General features: G+C 38.2%; 1 protein-coding gene across 6 annotated transcripts in view; it reads left to right on the top strand.

Moving 5' to 3' along the window:
* The window catches only part of NKAIN2 (sodium/potassium transporting ATPase interacting 2), a 1172348-nt gene that overhangs the window by 1037578 nt on the left and 111450 nt on the right, over nt 1–23320 (top strand). The gene's annotated exons all lie outside the window — the stretch shown is intronic.

Raw genomic sequence — 23320 nt, 5'->3', positions numbered from 1 at the left:
AAAGATATCAAGCTAAAGGGTAATAATTAAAATTCCATTCAAATTCTTTTTTTAAAGATTTATTTATTTCCTTATTTGAAAGTCAGAATTACAGAAGGGTGGGAGGGGGTGGTGCCAGAGACCGTCAATCCACTGGTTCACTCCCCAGATGGCTGCACTGGTCAAGGCTAGGCCAGGCGGAAGCCAGGAGCTTCTTCCAGGTCTCCCCACTTGGGTGCAGGGGCTCAAGCACTTGTGCCATCCTCTGCTGCTTTCCCAGGCACATTAGCAGGGAGCTGGATCAGAAGTGGAGCAGCCAAGACACAAACAGGTGTCCATATGAGATGCTGGCACTGCAGATGGCCATTTAACCCACTGCTCCACAGTGTCAGCCCCTGAAATTATTTTTCTTAATCACTATTATAAAATGGCAACAAGTTTGTTTCCTTCCTTCAAAAGTCTGTAGGAATGGCTTGAAGTATAGTACAGAGTAGGGTGTGTATGACTTACCAAATATCATGAGAAAAATCATGGGTTTTTTGGTTGGTAGTAAGTGCTCTGTGAGGCAACAATGTGCTTAAACTTTCAAATGAAGACAAAACAAGCTTGAAGTTGCATTTTAAAATATATAAAAATTCCAAACAATGGAAGGGGTTGCAGCTCACTCCTCTGTAGAGTATTGTGGTTACTTATAGTGATGAATGCTTAGGAAATGGAAATGCATTGAAAACACAAAGATGTGGAAGATGTTTCAGAGCTATTACATATGAAAATCATGACTCTGAGCAGAGTAAACTCAGGAAGTCCAGGTTGCTATCTTCAAATACTGGATATGACATTCACTGGATGAGATGTAAAATTTACCCTATGTAGTTCTGAGGATGGGAGGCTAAAATAAAGATGCACATTTTACTTTAAGTCAGAAATAATTCCAATAATCAAAACCATTGCAAAATACAGTGGAAATGAGCACTCTATCCACATAAAGACTTAAGGAAACGTTGTTCCATCTCCTATTAGAGGTGCTATGGGGGGAGGGGGTGACATCAAAGATACTGAGTAGTTTTTGTCTCCAAGATTATTTGCTCCCCCAGCAACTTTAAAATTGACTTAAACCCAGCTGCATTGTTCTTAAGACCATCTCCTGAATGTGTGCTTTCTGTCAACATAATTTCTTCCCCTGTGGAATGTATATCTGATCCTAACATGTTTCCAGCTCTTTAAATTTCTTCTGTGTGAAAGCCTTCTCTAGCAATAGTGGCTTAAGTTTCCAGAGACTAAGATGTAATCTATATACATACTGACACTAAGGAGGTCTAAATTAAGCTAAAATCCTCTTGGTTTCCCTTAAAAGTAGACATATATTATAAATAGAGCCATAAGCACAGTCGTGAGTTATTCAACCAGAGGTAGCTATTTGATTGATAAATCAATTTGCAAGAATATATTAAATGATTAATGAATCTGTCATATCAACTAGGACACTTGCTAATTGTTTTCAAGGTTCCAATAAATGTAATGGCAATTAATTGCACCTGCTATAATCCACTTCATGCTTGGAGCTGACATGGAAGTTGAACAATCATTTTTCACTGGTGAAAAGCTTTTTGTCTATTCTTGGGCTTTCTCCACACCTGCCTCATATAGGAAAACAATATTTGTGTTAGGCAGAATTATTCTTATTAATGGCTATAAATTTCAAGCCCTTGAATCTCTCCTATAAACAGAGGTGAGAGAAGTTCTTCAAGCCGCCTGGAGAAGAAAGTGGTGTACTTACAAATCTAATTTTCATCTGAGTGTAGTATATTGTGGTTCCCTGAGGCAGGCCTTGATATCACAAAAGCAATTTCTGGCAGATTGGAAGGGTTAGTCCCTTCTGGGTTTCCAGCATCTGACAGGAGATCAGAGTGGAGGTCCTATTCCCGTGGGACTGGCAGCTTCATGAAGCAGATGGGAGCTGACAGACTGTTTCCAGGAATCGCAGGCTCGGATGCAGGAAGCAGGTATGCCTGACTGAGTGATGGGAGGCTCCTCAGCTGTGCAGGGTGAGCCAGAGACCAGTGATGGCAGGCGGCATTCATTCATATCGGAGGAACATTGCCAGCTGTCCCAGAAACCATGAGAAAAATGAAATGATTCAGACAGCACTGAGCACCCGGGCCAGAACTCATTAGGATTTAACCCTGTAAATGCCATCTACTCCCTGACAATGCTGGAAAAGGTGGAGTTTGGTCCAGTATCCTTGGTGGTGCTTCCTCCCTGGAACCCTCTGGAAGACAGCCCTTTTTTTAGTTTTCTTTCTCAGCCAGATCACACTTTCTACTTTCCAGCCTTTAAGGATAAAGCTTATCTGTACAGTCTCCTCCTTACTTGAAAATAAGGATCAACAAAGGCTTGGAAGGATCTCATGCCCTGCCATCTCCAAAATGATGCTTACTATCTCTTGGGGAGAGAGGATGTGGTGTGAGCTAAAGGTAAAAGGGCCACTCCAGCACCTACTTGCCCATTCACTCTGCCCTGATATATTCTTGTCCCCTCACCTTTCTCTCCCATCACTGCCAAGGCCAGAGGGTCAGCCATGATCTCTGATCATTTTCTGTTGCCATGAGCCTTCCACCCTGTACTTGTTCACTCTGCACACAAATCCAGGAAGACCACAGGAAGAGGTTGTGCTTAGGGTTTTACCTATGACTCTTCTGAAACCAGGCTACTTTGACAGCATGGGGCAAATCCCACCCAAAGAGAACAGCAACATCACTAGAGAACAGCCACTGAAGTACGCAAAATAAGCCAATTAAGAGCCGCAATGTGTATTCCCAGTGGCTGCTGCAGATCATGGCCCATCCCATCAATCCCTGCCCCTTGTCACTATTTCTGCCAAACTTCACAAAATTGCCACTGCCTGATTTCCTCATCCTTTTTTTTTTCCCTCTTCCTGACTCTTCCTATTTCCAACCAATAAATACCAGATACATCTCGATCATAGCTAATGCTGAGGTGCCAATACCATATTCTTTGGCTAGGGTTAAGGAAATGTGATTGTTGAGGAACTGTGCACTGAAATTATTTCACTACACACACAGACACACAAATAAGAGAGCTATCTAAAAGCAAGTCCTCGTTGGGCTATTCTTTGATACTTTTCCATCAACTCGGCAAAACTGCTTTGTGCTTCCTCTTTCTATAATAGGCTCTGAATCCATAAACTTAAAGTCTATTGGCAACATAAGATTTTTTATTAAAACACACATATAGAGATCTAAGTTGCTACAAGAATTTGGAGGCCTGTGTCATTAAGATGTCTTCTTTGTGATCAGAATTCAGTTTTTCAGAACATAATTTTCAAGTAATGGGCATTCCTCTGAGTCAAGTCCATATCTTTTGCACCCAGTAGATACAGAAATTACAAGGTGGTTTCCTAGACAACCTTCTATATACTCTAGAAGCAATGAATCTGGGGAGATCATTATAAATAGGCATACTGAGAGGAATCTGTATCCAATATATGGCTTAGCTAGTACTAAAATTGGCCACAGTCTGGGACTATCAGTTAAGACCACAGAAAGCTGAGATGAATCTTTAGGAAACATGTTCTTGTGACTTATCAGTTAAACATAGAAGCACTATGATTCTGGTAAAGCATCAGTTTCATCATGCCACTCCTCTCCTGTAAAGCCTACAATGGGTGCAGGTCTTTGGCACAGTGGTTAGGTTGCCACTTGGGCTTACATCTCATATCAGAATGCCTACTTCTAGTGTCAGCTAGTCCATTTCTGATGCAACTTCCTGCTACTGCACATCCTGAGGGCAGCAGATGATAGCACAAGTACTTGAGTCCCTGTCACTAACATGAGAGACTTGGGTTGAGATTTGGAGTCCTGCCTTAGGCCTGGTCCAACTCTGGCTGTTGTCGACATTTGGGGAGTGAACCAGCTTATAGCAGAATCTCTCTTTTCAAATAAAAATGATAAAAATCAAATAAAATTTTTAAACCTACAATGGCACCCCAGTTAAATTCACATTTAGTATGCTGTCTATCTCTAGTTCATATCTTATCCTGTTATCTCTCTGAGCATTCTTCCTTGACCATATCAAGAAGACTCCATTCTTAATACTCAGCACTTGCTCTTCCCTTGTCTGGAACCTTCTTTCCCTAATTACCCCACATGACCTTCTTCACTTCCTGCTTATTTTTGTCATATAGTACTTATGCCAGCTACCATATTATATAGTTCATTAATTTGTTTTTCTTATGTTCATCTTTCATGTTGGGGAAAGCTCCATGAGAGGAGGGAATTTTGCCTCTACTGAATTCCTAATACATAGAACAGTGCCTGTCATGTGGTAGTCTCCAATAAAGGAGAGGGAGGAGGAAGAAGGGTGGGAGGAATGGTTAGAAGGAGGGTAGGGAAAAAAAAAAACCACTATATTCCTAAATTTGTATTTATGAAATGCATGAAGTTTGTCATACCTTAAATAAAAGGTTTCTGGGGGGGGAAAGACAGCATATATATTTAGGAGTCACATTTATATTACCCTTTTGACAGTTATAGAAGATTTTAATTTTAAGCAGAAATTTCCTTTTTATATATGTAGTCTATAAGCATATAGGCTTAGTTATAATTAAAAGTCTAAAAGGAGAAGTAAAAATATATAAATGAATGAATGAAGAAATAACTAACATCATACTTGTGGAGGAATTTCTAAACAAGTGTTAGCTTATGAAACTGTATAGCAAATAATACCCAAATTAAAAATAAAGATCCAGAACAATTATAAATGCTTCTAGTTTTGTTCAGTCAAAATAGGATTTAAAAAACCTGGAGCATTCTTAAAAGAATAGGTAAATTATGTAAAATTGTTTTATATGTTGAAGTGCTGGTAAATGTTAACTATACTTTGCATAATTGGTATCACTTTATATTACAATACATTTTCCTGGTGTCTAAGACAATTGTTAACACTCAATAAAAATAGGTAATATATCAAATGAATTGCAATCTTTAACTCAAAATATTTTGAAATTCCTCTTTAGAAAAATCCAGATAAAGACCACTTTCTGAGCTTTGGTAGTGTTATTCAATGTGATTGCTTGTTCAAATTAATTTGCTTTGAGGTTAAACAACTTTTGGCATAACTCAGAAATAAAATTCACCCCCAATGAGTTAGTTATTATTAATTCTCAAGAGAAAGTGTCAAACTTGTTGAGATAATTCCAGAATGACAATAATAGTATTTATAGTAGAGATAAGCTTTTAAATTAATAGATACTTATTTAGGGTATGATAAACCATCCCTTGGTAAACCTTCAAAAGGAAAAGCAGTAGTTCAGCCACATTATATTAAAAAGCAAATCTCTACAGCTAAGATAACTAGGATTCTACCATTATCGGTTTATTTCTGTGAATTAATTCTGTGTTCTGGGGATTCATAAGCTCAGAGATTGGCATACTCCTGTTCTTCTCATTGGCTGGCCTCCTGCCTGCCTTCTGAATATTGTCTATACCACCTCATTTTTCATAATTTCTGAAGAGGTATGATTCCCAGGCATATTCACAAGTGATCCCTGAGTTACATGACTTCATTTCTGAGGACCTATCTACTTAATATAATAAAAGGAAAAAGAAATAACATGAAATCATTGTGACATTCAATGACTGAATTGCCTTTTTTATTATCTTATTAAGAAATAACCCACACACCATAAAATTTATCCATTCAAAGGGTACAATTCAACAATGTTTAGTATTATCTCAGTTGTGCAACTTCCAAAACAATCTGTTTAGAACATTTTTATTACTCAAAAACAAGCTCTATATCATCAGCAATAACTCACCATTTCTTTCTTCCTCCAATTGTATTTTCTAGCTCTTTATTTTTCTATAGTGAAAAGACAGAAGCCTTCTTTGATTGGCTTCTTTTACTTACCATCATATTTTCAAGGTACATTCATTTATAGAATGCATTAGTGTTTCATTCATTTTATTGCTAAATATATTCTATTGCATGAGTGTGCTGCATTTGTTAGCCATTCACTGGTTGATAGACATATGGGCTATTTCAACTTTTGGGTTATTAAAATAGGGTAGATATGAACATTTATGTACAGAGGTTTTGCTCCTTGTCTTTTAACATTTCTATGTGGCATATTCCCTATGGACTTCCCTATGAGGAAATTTACAACTTTTTGTTCTTTTTAGGGATTACTTAGAAATGCCTTTCGTTTTATACTGTAAGCTTCATGTATTTATTTTTTACTTAAAATATGTAATATACAAATACGTAAATATTTATGGGGTATTACCTGATGTTTTGTTGAATGTATATGTTGTATAAGGTAAATATATTTATTCTTTCAAGTAATTAACATTTCTTTGTAGTGAAAACACCCAAAAATCTTAATTTTAATAGAGAAACATACAATTATCTGTCTTCACCCTGGTATACCATACAACCTCAGAACTTCTTGGATTTTTTTTAAGATTTATTTAATTTTTCTAACTTTTATTTAGTAAACAAAATTTTCCAAAGTACAGTTCAGACACTATTTATTTTGGTGCAGGTGTTGTGGCGTAGTGGGTAAAACTGCCACCTGCAGTGCTAGCATCCCATATGGGCACCGGTTCGAGTCCTGGCTGCTCCACTTCCAATCCAGCTCTCTGCTATGGCCTGGGAAAGCAGTAGAAGATGGCCAAGTCCTTGGCCCCCTGCACCCACGTGGGAGACCAGGAAGAAGCTCCTGGCTTCTGGCTTTGGATTGGCCCAGCTCCGGCTGTTGCGGCCATTGGGGAGTGAACCAGCAGATGGAAGACCTCTCTAGATTGACTGATTGATTGATTGACTTATTTGAAAGGCAGAGTCAGAGACAGAAAGAGAGAGAGAGAGAGAGATCTTCTACGACTTGATACATTCCCCAAATGACTACAATAGCTGGGACTAGGACAGGACAAAGCTAGTACCCAGGAGCTTTTTCCAGGTCTCACATGTGGGTATCAGGGTTCCAAGCACTTGAGGCATCTTCCACCACTTTCCCAGGGTATTGGAAGTGGAGTTGCCACCAACAATTGAACCACTGTTCACATGGCATGCCAACATCTCAGGCAGCAGCTTAATCCATAGGGCCCCAATGCCACCCCCATCACCAGAATTTTTTATTCTTATCTAACTTTACCTAGTACCCCTCAATCAACCTTTCCCAATCCCTCCCTCTCTACTACCCTCTTCTGCCTCTGGTAACTACACTTAAATTTTTACTTCTATGAGATCACCCACTTTTTTAGACTCCACAGGAGTGAGAGTATATGATATTTGTATTTCTGTGCTTGGCTTATTTCACTTAACATAATGGCCTCTAGTTTCATCCAGGTTGTTGGAAATATCAAGATTTCATTCTTTTATGAATGAGTAATAGTAATATTGCACCACATTTTTTTATCCATCATTAGTTGTTGGATACTTACTTTGATTTCTTGTTTGTTTTTTTTTTTTTCACGTCTTTGCTATTAAGAATAGTGCTATAATTGACATGGAAAGGCAGTCTCTTCAAAAATGGATTTCATTTCCCTTGGATATATACCCATGAGTGGGATTGCTGGATCATATGGTATTTTGTTTTAAGTTTATAGAGAAATATCTATGCTGTTTTCCACAAAGGCCTCCCTAATTTACATTCCCACCAACAGTATGCAAGGGTTAGTCTCCTTTTCTCTAAATCCTTGCCACACTTGTTAGCTTTTGTCTTTTTGATAACAACCAGTCCAACAGGAGTAAGGTGATTATCTAATTGTGATTTTGATATGCATTTCTGTGATTATTAATGTTGAGTATTATTTCAGGTTCCTGTTGGCCATTTATATGTATTCCTTTAAGAAATGCCTATTTTGATCTGCTGCCCATTTTTAATTGGATTGTTTGTTATTGAGTTGTTTGAACTCCTTATATATTTTGCATACTGATCCCTTGTCAGCTATATAGCTTACAAATATTTTCTTCCATTCTGTACCTTAGCTGTTTACTCTGTTGACTGTTTCTTTTGCTGTGCAAAGCTCTTTGGCTTAATAAAATCCCATTTGCCTATCTTTTATTTTATTTTCTGTGCTTCTGGGGTCTAATCTAGAAAATCATTGACCATCCCAACATCATGAAGAGGTCTGCCTAAATTTTCCCCTAATGATCTCAAACTTTCAGGACTCATATTTAGGTCTCTGATCCATTTTGAGTTTATGTTTGCACATGGTGACAGGTAAGAATCTAGTTTCATTCTTCTGCATCTGAATATCCTATTTTCCCAGAACCATTTATTTCAAAAGGCTAACCTTTTTTCCAGCAAATGTTCTTAGCACCTTTGTCAAAGAACAGTTGCATATATATGTGTGGGTTTATTTCTATGGTCTCTATTCTGTTCCATTGGTCTATAGATCTGTTTTTATGTCAATTCTGAGCTGGGAGTTTTTTATTATTTTCTTTTGCTTTTGTTTGTTATGTTTATTTGATTTATTTTTGGTTTTCTGTTTCTTAACATTGTGTTATTTCCTCTAGCTGTATTGACCCTTTATCATTATGTAATGACCTTCTTGGTCTCTTTAGTGTTATTGCTTTATCTATTATACATACGTTTACTCTTGCTTTCTTTAGGATTCCATTTGCCTAGAAAATCTTATTCCATACTTTTACTTTCAGTCTATATGTATCCTTAGAGGTGCAGTAAAACTCTGGCAAGCAGCATGTACTTGGGTCCTGTTTTTAATCCATTTGATGACTCTATATTAATTGGAGAATTTGGTCCACTGACATTTAGGTAAATATTGATAAGAAGAATGTAGCTCATTGACATTTAGTGTAATTATTGATAGGAAATGTCTTACTCTTTCCATGTTGGTACTTAATCATTTATGTTATAGTCTGTGTCTTTCATTGTTCCCAAATTACAATCTTCAGCTGTGGTTAGGTTATTATCTCTAGTGCTGAACTTTGATCCCTTGCTTATTAGTTTTGCTAAGTATAAGCAAAAGTTGTGTTATGTGGTTACCTTGAATCTTACAAAAACTTCTAACTATAGCAACCTATCTGGGTATATTAACGAATTAGCATAGATTATAAAAATAGGAAAAAGATAAACAAGAAGAAAATAAATCCTAGTGAAGGGTTCTACATTTGCACTCCATTCCTGCCCACATTTTGAATTCTGATGTTGTATTTGACCTCTTTCCATATTGCCTGTCTATTAACATTTTAGTGTGGTGATTATAATTTTGTAGTCTTCACAGTAAAGATATAATATACAGACCATGTTGACCATATTTGACAAATGGCAAACCACTCTGTTAGAATATTTAATCTTATCCCTGTATTGTCTTGAATATTGTTGAGTTTCCTAAAACAACTATTTTGAAATCTTCATCAGAGCATTGGAAATTTCAGTTCCTAGATAATTGATTTATGGCACCTTATTTTGCTCTTTAGATTTGGTATAGTTCCCTGGAAGTTCCTGATTCTTGTTGGAGCACAATGTCCTCGGCACAATAAAGGAATAACTTTAGTAATCTGGTTTTATTTGGGACTATCCTAGAAATTCCAAGCAATCTGTTATATGCTCTGGTGGGCTATAGTCTCTCTCTGCCACTGATGTGGGTTCACTGCCTGATATTTCACCTATAAGCTACTGGTGATGCTGGCTGGGGAATAGGACTGCTCAGTTAGGATGATGAAACTACAGTGAGCACTGAAGCCGATCCAGAGGTTCTGTCCTGCTACAGGCACGGGCCTGGGGACAAGAACCAGTAGCTGGATTTTATCAGCCTGGCACTTAGTCCCAAAACACCCCTGTTGTTCCTTAATATCTGTCTAAGGTTGTAGGTGGGTTGAAAGAGGCAGCTCCACACCTACTCAAGCAGTCCCCAAGTGGGTCTTACAGTCACCAGGCCCTGTGCAATCTTGCAAATGCACATTAGGCCTGTGAGAGGCAGGTGAAACTACATGCCAAAACAAGTCTATCTCACCTGGGTGCAATTCTCGACCTGATACTGTGGCAAGCCCAGAGACTCCGTCCTCAGGCACTGATCTAGGGACAGAAACTATTAGGATCCAGCCAACACTGAGCTTCATCAGCACAGCACAGATTTCCAAGACACAGTCCCTTGGTCCTTTGTTTTCTGCTCAAGTTTGGAGGAGGATGATAAAGATAGGCCCCCTGGCCATCAAGATTGTCCCCAGGTTTGTCATACCTGGTTTCCATAGTCCTGTGCCTCTCACAGTCCAGTAGTACCCTCTGGCAGTGACAAACATCAAAAAGAGTAAAACCTACTAGAGTGCAGGTGTCCACCAAATTCTAGGCATGTCTAGAGGCTCAGTCTTGGGCACTGGCTAGGTGGTAGGTGGCCTTTGGACTTCATCAGATGCTGAATCTGGGCATGATAGGCCTAGAGTGGTCCCAAGCTCCCTTTCCAAAACTTTCTGCATAACTGTGGTTTTGCTTTCTTTCTGCAATTGGCGGATGGGCAGCAGAGGCTGCCTGGGCATGGAAACTCCAAATATTTATACCACAAGTAAGCGCCTGTTGGCCAGGGCCAGTGAGCTCAACACAACTGAAAGTTTTCCAGTGGACCTGGCACTGAAATTCAGTTCATAGTACGACGTGGAGCTAGGAAAGAAATGACATAGGCAACTGTTGACTTCTTTTCTTCAAAGCTACTTTTCTTAGGATTATAATAGGATGAGGTACTGCGGTATCTCACCTTGTTTCTGTAGCTCTTGTGTATGTGTGCATAGCTCTTCCCCTTGGTGGCTTCTGTGAGGAGGAACTTGCCAGAGCTTCTTACTCAGTCACCATCGTGGCCCCTGTGTCCACAGATTCTCTTCACTACACAATTGAGCACTCAAATCCCATCCACATCACACTGACTGTATGAGTTTTCATGTGTTTATCCTCCCTCAGCCTTTGTTTATTTGTTTGTTTTTAATGTGCAACATGTCTTGGTGGAAAGTAAATGTTCAAAGATGATGCTTATGCAGGAAACTCGAAAAATCCTCAACCCCTCTACCCTTGTCTGTATTCACAATTACCTTAGAGGTGCTTGAGGGGGAGTCAATTACAATAATCTAAAAAAAATAGATAAAATTTGAGTAATAAAAAATAATAAGCTGCACTCCATAATATTTGTTAACACAGTAAAATTCAATTCGATATGCCATTTTTGACAAATGGAAGTGACTGAATTATAAAGGAGATTTAAATAATACTTGTGAGTTTAAATGTAATTTTTATTGAACTTTTTGTCAGCTAACATACTGAGAGAGAAGGGAAAAGTAGAAATGGTGGTGTGCTTTATCATCTATCATTAGTCAAAAAGAGTACTTTTTTCAATAACATTCTTAGGATAAATTGCTAATTTCCATTTTGTGTACAAATCAATTTTTATATAATAACCTTGGTCACAAACTATTCCATAAAATTGGAATTTACTGTATTCAAGTACTGACAGCGCTTCACACTTTAACAGGAGAATACATGGGGAATATTTCTTTTTTTCTGACTATGGAACATTAAGTCTCTAGAGGGGGCAAATGTTCAGCAACATATTACTTATCACTATGGCACTGTGTAAGAATCTAACTCAGAAATGTCTTTTGCAATCAGCAATGACTTCTTCTTAAATTGCTCCTACCAGGCAGTCATTAGCAAATTTTGTACCTTTGCAGAAAGATTGTAGAAAAATAGTTTTCTCTATTTATGGTCTGCATTGCTAGCACAGAAAAAGTCCCAGAGGAATTTTATTACTTTCCCAAAGATATCATCACTTTTTTTTTTAGTACCTTAAACAGCTTTCTCTTTCTAGAAAATATGCTTCATGTTTGACCTGTAGGACAGATATTCTGTTCATTAAAACTATCCTGTTAATCATGAGAAACAGGGAAATCCATGTGCACAGGCATAGTATTAATGGTGCAACTTATTTCTGCTTGTTCATATTGTAATGGAATTTTTCCCCTATGGTTCATTCATCACTTTAAAAAATTAAGCCAATTTAGAAATATAATTTGAATGTATAATTGAATTTGTCAGTTGATCTTAGCTTTTACAAGTTAATCAAATAGCAGAGTCTTAAGGAAGTGCCCCACACATGCTCCCATTTACAGAAAGCCAATCATTCCCCAAAGAGAATGTCAGATTCTTACAAGACATTTTTTGTTGTTGATTAGATCTTCATTCTTTCTACAGAGGACTGAATCATTTTCCCCCCTGACAATCAAGATTCAAGCTATCAGACTAAAAAAAAAAGAAAGAAAAAAGAAAAAGGCATAATTTTAGCTAAAATATTAGAAATGACAAATAACTGAAATATGTTAACTGAAGTGGAAATGAAATGTGTAATTAAGCAGCACAAGGACCATATGTCAGATTCTTGTATGGTGGTTGATGGGAGGAAAGTTTAGACTTTTTACAGAGATCAACATAGCTTCCAGGAAATTTCAGTCCACTTTGTGATTCACTGGACTAGCTGGGGACACCTCACCTTAGCCAACAATTGACAAGTTGGTCATTTTGTGTTTTCCAGTAAGTATGTGGGGCCAATCAATTAATTTTAACCTATGGTAAATTAAATGGAGAAAATTATAACAGGAAAATTATATTTTCCTGATTTAAGTGATTTAAATACATGCAGGAATAGACTAATTTGGAATCTTGAAATATCTGAATTGCTACCTTTCAAATACTGCTCAGCCTTGTGTCAAGCATGTTTTGAAATTTTTTGAGTAAATGTGTGCCACACTTAAAATAGCATCTACCTCCCAGTGTTCCCATGGTGCTCTGGGCTTAGAGCCTTCTTTGATTTTCTCTGTCTGAAATAGGCTGGATGTTCGGATTCCAAATGAATGTTATCGTCTTGCATTGCAGAGCCTAGATGCACCTCAGCACAAGGTAACATAACCTCTGCAAACCCCACAGATGCCTGGGAAGCTGATTGTTCCATTTGGAGAAAGAACAGCAGGTTCTTCAAGTTTCCACGAGAAAATACAAGAGTACTTCAAAAGGTTTATGGGAAATGGCATTAAATATAGAGCACATTTTCCGTGAACTATTTGAAGTTCCTCTCCTATTTCTAAACTCTGAAGGAGACCTAATACAATCCAAGCCCAGGATTGGAAATGTGTATCCCTCACTCTCAGAAGTACAGTGGAATTGCCAAGATTACATTATTTTGAAATAGAGTCTACATGGTAGTCATTAAGTCAATGTCACTACATCATTTTGTGAATAGGAACATGCAGTACAAGGACAATGAAATGAACTGCTTTCTATACTTGGTTTTTCTGAACTTCCTAATAAACATCCAGTATTTCAGTGCTAGCACAGTTGCTGCCAGATATGTAAAGAGGACTTTTCACCATGTTGCCTACCCACTCTCTCTGATGCAGCCTGGAAGCATGTGCAGTTAGAGCCCCTCGGACCATTGCACCTAAGTCACTTTCTGATGCAAGTGTACGCTGAAGAATGAAGGATAAGGAGTGCTTGCCATGTGCCCGGTTGTAATTTTGAATTACAAATGTGTTTCAATTATTTTCTATGATGTTTAAGCATCTTGCACTAAGAGGAAAGTTCATAGTCTTTTCCAAGTCTCTCCTACTACAAAAAGAAACCTTTTTACCTTTGTTCTCCAAGCAGCTGCCATCCCTGCCTTCCCTTCCCAGCCAGTGTTTCTGAGAGGACAGTGGCCATGACTGTTCATGCATCAGTGCGTCTATGCCTGTCATCAATGGCAGCTGACTATTTAACTATACTATAATATGCAAACTATAAAATTTACCATCTTAACCATTTCAAATGTATAGTCCCATAGTGTTAGGTACATTTACATTGTTGTGCAACAAATCTCCATAGCGCTTTCCACTCTTTGCAGCTGTAAAACTCTACATCTACACCCATTAAATAACAGCTCTCCTGGGGCCAGCTTTGTGGCATAATGAATTAAGCCACTGCTTGGGACACCAGCATCCTGGCTGCTCCACTTACAATCCAGCTCCCTATTACTGCACCTGGGAAGGCAGCAGAACATGGCCCAAATATTTGAGCCCCTACCATTCATGTAGAAGAACCAAATGGAGTCCTAAGCTCCTAGCCCCACCCCTGCTATATTGACCATTTGGGAGTGAACCAGCAGACAGAAGATCTCTTTCTCTGTCACTCTGCCTTTTAAATTCAAAAAGTAAATATTTAAAAAATTATAACTCAGGACTGGTGCTATAGCATAGTAAGCTAAATCTCCTGGGGCACCAGCATCCCATATCGGTTTCTTTTTCTTTCTTTCTTTCTTTTTTGACAGGCAGAGTGGACAGTGAGAGAGAGAGACAGAGAGAAAGGTCTTCCTTTGCCATTGGTTCACCCTCCAATGGCCGCCACGCGCACCGCGCTGATCCGAAGGCAGGAGCCAGGTGCTTCTCCTGGTCTCCCATTGGGTGCAGGGCCCAAGTACTTGGACCATCCTCCACTGCACTCCTGGGCCACAGCAGAGAGCTGGCCTGGAAGAGGGGCAACTGGGACAGAATCCGGCGCCCCAACCAGGACTAGAGCCCGGTGTGCCGGCGCCGCAAGGCGGAGGATTAGCCTAGTGAGCCGCGGCGCCGGCCCCATATGGGTTTCTGATTCAGCTCCCTACTAATGCACCTGGGAAAACAGTGGAGGATGGCCCAAGTGCTTGGGCTCCTGTTTGGGAGACCCAGAAGAAGCTCCTGGCTCCTGGCTTCAGATCAAACTGAGTTCTGACCAGTATGGCCATTTGGGGAGTGAACCAGTGGTTAGAAGACCTTTCTCTTTGTCTCTCCCTCTCTCTGTCTGTAACTCTGCCTCTCAAATAAATAAATAAAATCTTTTAAGAAAAATAACAACTCTCCATCCTATTCCATCACCCAACACCAGTCTTTAACACTCACCATTCTCTTTTCTGTCTGGATGAATCTGCATACATACTTCATGTATGTGAAATCACATAGCACTTATCTCTATTGTGGCATTTCATTCACTTAGCCTAATGTATTCTTGTTGTAGTATGTGCCAGAATTTCCTTCTTTTTGAGGCTGAATAACATTCCACTGTACGTATGACAGAATCTCGTTAGCATCTGTCAGTAGATTGATTGATCAATTGATTGATTGATTTGAAAGGCAAAATTACAGAGCGAGAGGGAGAGACAGAGAGAGAAATCTATCTGCTGATTCACTCACCAAATGGCTGCAACATCTGGAACTGGGCCAGACTGAAGCCAGGAGCCAGGATCTTCATTTGGGTTTCCCATGTAAGTGGCAGAGGCTCAAATATCTGTGCCAATTTCTGCTCCTTTCTCAGAAGCATTAGCGGGAAGCTGGATGGGAAGTGGAGCAGTCAGTATGGGGTGATGGCATTGCAGGCAGTGGCTTAACCTGCTACACCACAGCGCCAGAGTGCCAATGGATATTTGATTGCTTCCATTTGTTGGCTGTGGTGAATAATGCTACGGTGAACATGCCTTTGCAAATACCTCTTCAACTCTGTACTCTTGATTCCTGTGGGTAGATACCCCAAAGTGGAATTACTGGCTGACATGGCATTTATATTTTTAATTTTTTAAGGAACTGTCATATTGTTTCCTAGAGCAGCTGCACTATTTTACATCCCCACTAATTCCTCACCAATACTTGTTGTTTCATGGGTTTTATTTATTTTTTATAGTATTCATCTTAATATACATGAAACAGCAACTTGTTTTAAACTGACTTTACTAGACCATCTTTCCAAGTGTGGTTTTCACATCTATTTTAGAACCACTTCACAAATACATCCAAACCATTGAAATTTTCTGAATTAATGAGTATTGGGCCTGAGCAATATTTTAAAAAATACATTAGATAATAATTTTGGTGATTTTTTAATAAACAACCTACCACATTTGACACAAGGGGAGAGTACCTCAAAGTTAGGAAGAAAGGACCCTCCTAATAGTGCAGGCACCATAGAGAATACAATCCTTGCTATAAAAATTCTCAATTTTTATCCGGATATATAAGCTGAGATTCTGTATAAACAACTAACAATTAAACCCCAATAGACTTATAATTTTGCAAGTATAACCAAGTCTTTAAATTACATGACAGCTCACTTTATGGTATGGAAGTTACTATTATTATTACTGAATTAATGGAAAACTATGAACACTTTCATTATGTTCATTGTTGGTGGGGGAATGTATCATATATATAATATCTGACTCACGGCTGCTCTGGCAAAATTTTTATTTTCATCCATTTTCCTTCCTTCTAGCACTGAAAGTCAGGTTGACATTTTAGTTCTTTTATGATTATTTGAGTCTTTCACACTGACTACTGTGCTGGGCATTGTTTATTTTCTGCAAACAGAGTAGACAGTACCTTAGACCTTAGCTATTTGGGAATATACTTGTTTTTTGTGAAATAAGACCCAAGGGACCAACATGAAATTGTGTCCAAAATGACAGGGGGTAGAAATATTGGCTGAACAGGAATAAAAGCAGTTTGCACGGTAAGTGAGAAGTGAAAGTCTTAATGTCAAGATTTGAACTAAGAAGCTTTACTTTGGGCCAAATAATTTTTTTTAATTCAAACTACTTGTACTGATTTTGTATCCACAAAACTACATTTATAAAATCACATATAAGCAGATTCTTTACTTCCAAGATACTGGGCATCTTTCCAGCCCCAGTCTTCAAATTTTATTTCTATAGTTCTGTGCTGGTATTTTTGTGCTTCTGAAACCCTGTCTGCTTTCAGCAATTAATAAAAATGTTATGGGTTTTGATTTGCATCACTGCAGCATATGAACTAAATTACTTTTCATCTGCAGGTTTAAAGCAGAATAAAACTCTTTCTGATAAAGTTTCATACTGTTCAGATAGGAGTCACTGAACCATGGAGTCCAACGAGCCAACACCAAGACAGTCAGGAAGAATGGCTGCCTTTTGTTCCACTTTATATCATCCCAGCTAAACAGTCTGCTGTTCCAGAAGGCTTTAAATACTAAACCCCTATGAGGCTTTTAGAAACTGATGAAGAATTTGCTGACCAAAAGTAACCACTGAGCTAAACCAGAGCACAGCATGGGATGGCACCCCAACTTGTCCGTCATGGCTTAACAACTGCAGCTGTCAATTCAATGCAGAGAAGTTCACTCTCAAAGGCATTTAAAGAACAGCTATTATAAGCTATAGCATTGGAATATATTTTCCATTCACCATTCAGTATTCCCACCCAAGGGTAAAATGAAAATGATTTCTCCTACTACAGATAACTCAATATGTTCCTCCCTTTTTTGTTGCTTCTTCTCTTCATTCTAGTTCTTTAACCTGCAGTATAACACACAAGGACAAGGTATTCATATGTGTATATATACATAAATATACATGTTTATCTATCTATCTATATATATCCTAGAACAAGGGATGGTATGCATTTTATTTACATAAAATTGCAGCATAGAAAGAAATTAAATCATTAATAATATAATAATTAAAGATGAGGATTGTCTTTTACTTAGATGTACATCTCCCTCAGTGTTTTTATTGCATGTAAAAAGACTCAAACTCTAAATGCATGAATGCATGAACACAGAGTTTGCTGTGTTAATTTGTCTGGGTTTTAATATTCCCCCGTGGTCCATGAACGCTTCTACATACCTTGTCCTTGGGCTTATTTTCCTTTTATGATTTCTCAATGTACTTCCAATCCCTTTTGATTACTATTTTATTTTTTTAGTGTAAGGAATAGGAAAATCTGCAATAATTTTTTCTGCAACTTGCACACCAACTCTGCTTAATGTACCTGGATTCTGCAAATGAATTCTGTTCCTTTCTTCTTTCTTTGGCTTTTGACTTAGACCCCCATGCTGGTAGTACCCATCTGGGGAGTGAACCAGCGGATGCAAGATCCCTCTCTCTGTCTGTAACTCTGCTTCTTAAATAAATAAAATAAAATTTTAAAAAAAATTAAAATGAGAACACAGTAAATACTAGATTAATATTTGCTATTATAAATGGTTCTCAGTCAATATTTAAACCCACTTAGCCCACAAGCATATGAATTATCACTCTGCTAGTACAATATCAGATCTAACTTACATTTATTAAAGCATTTCTCATGAAAAGTCTATAGAACTTCAAAATAAAGAGAAAAACATCAATCCTTGCTATAACTTCTACAGAATGTGAGTCTACCTCCCCTGGTACTTCATTCATTATTTGAATGGGTATATACTCCTTTGATTCTAGTTCATTTCTGGGAGTTTCAGACAAGAAGGAACTGTGGAACATATTAGTACATTTAAAAAATTAAAAAATGGATACATGGGCTTTTGCAGAAAGATAAGAGTTTTGTGTAATGGAGAAGGAAAGTGGGTACACACCTATGCAGAAGAGTCGAACATGAACAGAGGATTGGGTCACAGTGATGACATGGAACAGGGTATAGTTGAATGATTCTTTTGGACAAGCACTTTAGAGAGCATGCTGCAGAATTAATTCATTTAATCTTTACAAGCATCTAGCAACGTTTATATCTTTGCTTCCCATTTTTTTAAAAACTATTCATTTATTTGAGAGGCAGAGTTACAGACACAGAGGGGAAGAGACAGAGGGAGGTCTTCAAATCACTAGTTCACACCTCAAATGGCCGCAATGGACAGAGCTGGACTGATCTGAAACCAGGAGCCATGAGCTTCGTCTGGGTCTCCCATGTGGGTACAGGGACCCAAGCACTTGGGCCATCTTCCGCTGCCTTCCCAGGAGCATTAGCAGGGATCTGGATTGGAAGAGGAGCAGCCGGGACTCGAACCAGCATCCATAGGTGATACTGGCGCTGCAGGCAGAGGCTTAACCTACTATGCCACAGTGCAAGCCCCTTGGCTTCCCATTCTATAGATGAGACAGAGATTCAACATTTTGTTTCTGTGATTACACAGTTTTTAAATGATGGCACAAATGGATACAAGTAAAACATCAAATATGAATAAAATCAGTAAATCATGTTATTGGGTAATATTCTGATTGTGACATTTCACTCTTGGCTTTGGGAGAAACCTTATAAAGAGCACATCCTTGATTTTTAAGAATTTCTCTTTTTTTAAACTTTATTTATTTTACTTGAAAGGCAGCTACACAGAGAGAGATCTTCCATCCACTGGTTCACTCTCTAAATGGTCACAAAAGCCATCGAAGTTCAGAGGCCCAAGTACTTGGGTCATTCTCTGCTGCCTTCCCAGGCATGTTAGCAAGGAGCTGGTTTGGAAGTGAAGCAGCCAGGATTGGAATGGGAGCCTGAATACAGTGCCACATTGCAAGCGAAGGCTTAACCCATAGTTCTACAATTCAGGCCCCAGAATTTACAACTATTAGCTTTTTGTGTGTCTTATATGTTGTATATATTTTCACTCAGGTTTCTCATTGTCTTTTCACTTTGTCCATGGTTTGTTATTTTTGTTTTTTGTTTTTGTTTTTGTTTTTGTTTTTTTGCCTATGCAGGACAATTTAATGTATTTTAATCCAAAGTTACTGTTTTTATTATTTTCTGCAATTCTGAGTCATAGAAAGCCTCTCCATTCAACTATGTTAAAGAATATTCACATTTATGTTTTCTTACAGCTATCTGTAAGTAAGGTTCTATTTTTTTTTATATTAGATTACTAAATACATTTGCATTCTATAACTCAAATTTGTTCTCGTAGGAAACCATTAGGTTTCAGCTGACATTATTTTTACTCATTAGTCTTGAAAGGTTTTTTTTTTTTTTTTTAGCATATTGATCTCACATTTTTTTCACTCCATAAGTCCCAGGTAACTAATGGTATTTGAATATTTCTTCTGCAGTCCTGCAAAAAGGGTGCAATCAGGAACAAACCTTCCTTGAGGAGTAAAACTATAATTAGTTCTCTGGATCCAAGGGACGATTGTCTGAACGACTCATGTTAAAAATGTGGCTTTAAATTCACATGAATTTCTAGTGCAAAGAATTTATCAACTGCGTCTTTTTTTAAAACGTTGAGGGAGTTCAGTACTAAAAGAATGGCTTGTAGTAGTTGCTGACTGTTTACAGGGCTCATTTGGAAATGTGAAGACAATGTGGAGAATTAGACCATAATGTCCTAAACCGTGCAGTAGGACTCACCTTGAATGAGAAGTCTGCATTTTTCTGATGTAGTTATGGAATTTGTTTTCTAAGGTTTTATTTGATACTATTTACTTCTACTTCAAGGCATTATCAAATAATGCTTGGTTAGGGCAATAGTGATGGGCAATCCACACATCATTTACCAACTGTCATTATTTAAATTATTACAGCAGGATAAGAAGATACAGATAAAGAACTGAGCTGAAATGAATATAAACACCAAAAGTATCATCATAAAATAAGCTAAAATCAATTTTAATTTCTAATGGATCATCTGGGAATCATTTAACTTTAATATATAATTTTGCTTTTCAAATGAGTATAATTAAATACAATGAAATAATATTTATAGTGTTCTATTCTCTTTTAAGTTTATATCATATGATATTGAAAACTATTACATCACAAATGATTTTATCCTCTTTTTTAAAAAAAAAAGATTTATTTTATTTATTTGAAAGACAGAGTTACAGAGAGAGGTAGAGACAGAGAGGTCTTCCATCCACTGGTTCACTCGCCAGATGGCCGCAACAGCCAGAGCTGCACCAATCTGAAGCCAGGAGCCAGGAGCTTCTTCTGGGTCTCCCACATGGGTGCAGGGGCACAAGGACTTACGCCATCTTCTACTGCTTTCCTAGGCCTTAGCAGAGAGCTGGTAGGAAGAGGAGCAGCCGGGACTAGAACTGGCACCCTTATGGGATGCCGGCACTTCAGGCCAGGGCTTTAAGCCACCGTGCCACAGCACCGGCCCCATGAATGCTTTTATTCTAAAAAGAAATATAAATGTACAGTGTGCCACAGAATATTCAATTTCTACTATCCTCATTTGGAGGATAAGTAGTGATAATAATAAATTATTAATATCAAAGCCATTATATCATCAAATAGAATTAAAATACTATATTACAAAATTTTTTGTATCATAAAGAGAAGTAGCTCTTAAAGGTCACCAATATGTGGGTAGACATTTGGCCTAGCAGTTAGCACGTTAGTTATGATGACCCCATCCTATAATTGGAGTGCCTAGGTTTGAGATTCAGGTCTAACTACTGACTGTACTCCAGCTAATGCAGACCCTGCAAGTAGTTTGGTTCCTGACCATGTGGGAGACCTAGAGTGAGTTCCTTGTCCTGACTTCAGCCACAACCATTGTAGGCATGAGGGGAGTGAACTGGTAGATGGGATCTCTTTCTCTCTCTTCCCCCCCTTTCATAAATAAACAAAAATAAAAATTAAGTAACCAATATCTTTATAAAAGAAATTTTATTTTATTTTTTGTTGAATTTTAACTTTGTATTAGAGTATTTCCATAAGAAACCCAATACAACCAAGTCTTGTTTTTTGCATATTATTGTATATTTGAAAATTTTTAATCCACCATAGTTTTTGTAACCTCACACTTCAATCATCACCTTATATCCTCCAATTAGTTGATGTGTAGTAAGAATGTAAAAAAACTACCTTAACTTTGTCTAAATCAGGAAATTAAAGACAAAAATAGTAAATTGAATTTAAAATTTGTATTAACAAATTAGTGTACATTAAGAATACATAATGGTGCCAGTGCTGTTGCGTAGCAGGTTAATGCCCTGGCCTGAAGTGCTGGCATCCCATATGGGCGAATGCCCTGGCCTAAAGTGCTGGCATCCCCTATGGGCGCTGGTTTTAGTCCCAGCTGCTCCTTTTCTGATCCAGCTTCTGCTATGGCCTGGGAAAACAGCAGAAGATGGCCCAAGTCCTTGAGCCCCTTCACCCACGTGGGAAACCTGGAAGAAGCTCCTGGTTACTGGCTTCGGATCGGCATAGCTCCGGCCGCAACGGCCATCTGGGGAGTGAACCAGCGGAATGAAGACCTACCTCTCTCTCTGTCTCTACCTCTCTCTGTAACTCTGTCTTTCAAATAAATAAATAAATAACAAGAATACATAATAACAGGCACACAGAGAAAAATGTTCAACATTTCTAATCATCAGGGCAATGCAAACCAAAGCTTCAGTGAGGTACTATCTCAAATCCTATTAGATTGGCTATCATCAAAAAGACAAAATAGGGGTCTGCACTGGGGCATAGGAGGTAAAGCCGCCGCCTGCATTATCAGCATCCTATATGGGCACAGGTTTAAGTCCTGGCTACTCCACTTCCAATCCAGCTCCCTGCTTATGTCCATGGGAAAACATCAGAAGATGGCCCACGTACTTGACCCCTGTACCCATGTGGGAGACCTGGAAGAAGCTCCGGCCCTTGTGGCCATTTGGGGAGTGAGCCAGTGGATGAAACAGCGCTCTCTCTCTCTCTCTCTCTCTCTCTCTTTTGCATGCACACTCTCTCTCTTTCTCTCTTCACCCCCCTCTCTTCCTCTCTCCCTCTTCTCTCTCTGTAACTCTGCATTTCAAATAAAATAAATAAGTGTTGGTGATATAGTGGTGAGCATAGCTGCCTTCCAAATAAAATAAATACATCTTTAAAAAAAGACAAAATATAACAGCTATTGGCAAGGATATGGAGAAAAGGGAGCCCTTGCACACTGTGGACAGGAATGTAGAAAATAGTATGGAAGTGCCTCAGAATACTGAAAATAGAACTAATACATTATCCAGCAATCCCACTCCTGGGTGTGTATCCAAAGAAGGTTAAATCTATCCAGGAAACACCTGTACTCCCATATCGGTTGCAACACTGTTCCCAATAGCCATGATATGGAAACAACCTAAGTGTCCAATAGCTGATGAATGGGTAAAGAAAATGTTGTACATCTATGCAATGGAATATTTTACTCAGACATAAAAATGATGAAATATTATCATTTGTAAAACATGTATGTGTCTGGTGAAATAAGTCAAACATACAAAGATAAGTATCACATAATCACATTAATATGTGGAATCTAAAAATAGGTAATTTCATAGAAGGAAAAAATATAATGGCAGTTACCAGAGGCTGTGGAGGGGGAAAAGGAAGGAAGGAATGAGAAAAGGTTGCGTCACAAGTACTACATTGTGAGTGGATAAGAGGAAGAAGTACTGTGGTTCATCTGCACAGTAGTGTAACAATAGACAATGTTAATATACTGTGTATTTCTCTACAAAGGAAAACCTGGAAGATAGGATTGGGGATGTTTTCATTATAAAGAAATGTTAACTATTTGATGAAATAAATATGCTTACCCTGATTGGAGAGT

The sequence above is a fragment of the Oryctolagus cuniculus genome, chromosome 5, assembly GCF_964237555.1.
Source record: "Oryctolagus cuniculus chromosome 5, mOryCun1.1, whole genome shotgun sequence".
Lineage (NCBI taxonomy): Eukaryota > Metazoa > Chordata > Mammalia > Lagomorpha > Leporidae > Oryctolagus > Oryctolagus cuniculus.
The sequence above is the reverse complement of the archived record's forward strand: the minus strand, read 5'-3'. Positions and strand labels throughout refer to the sequence as shown.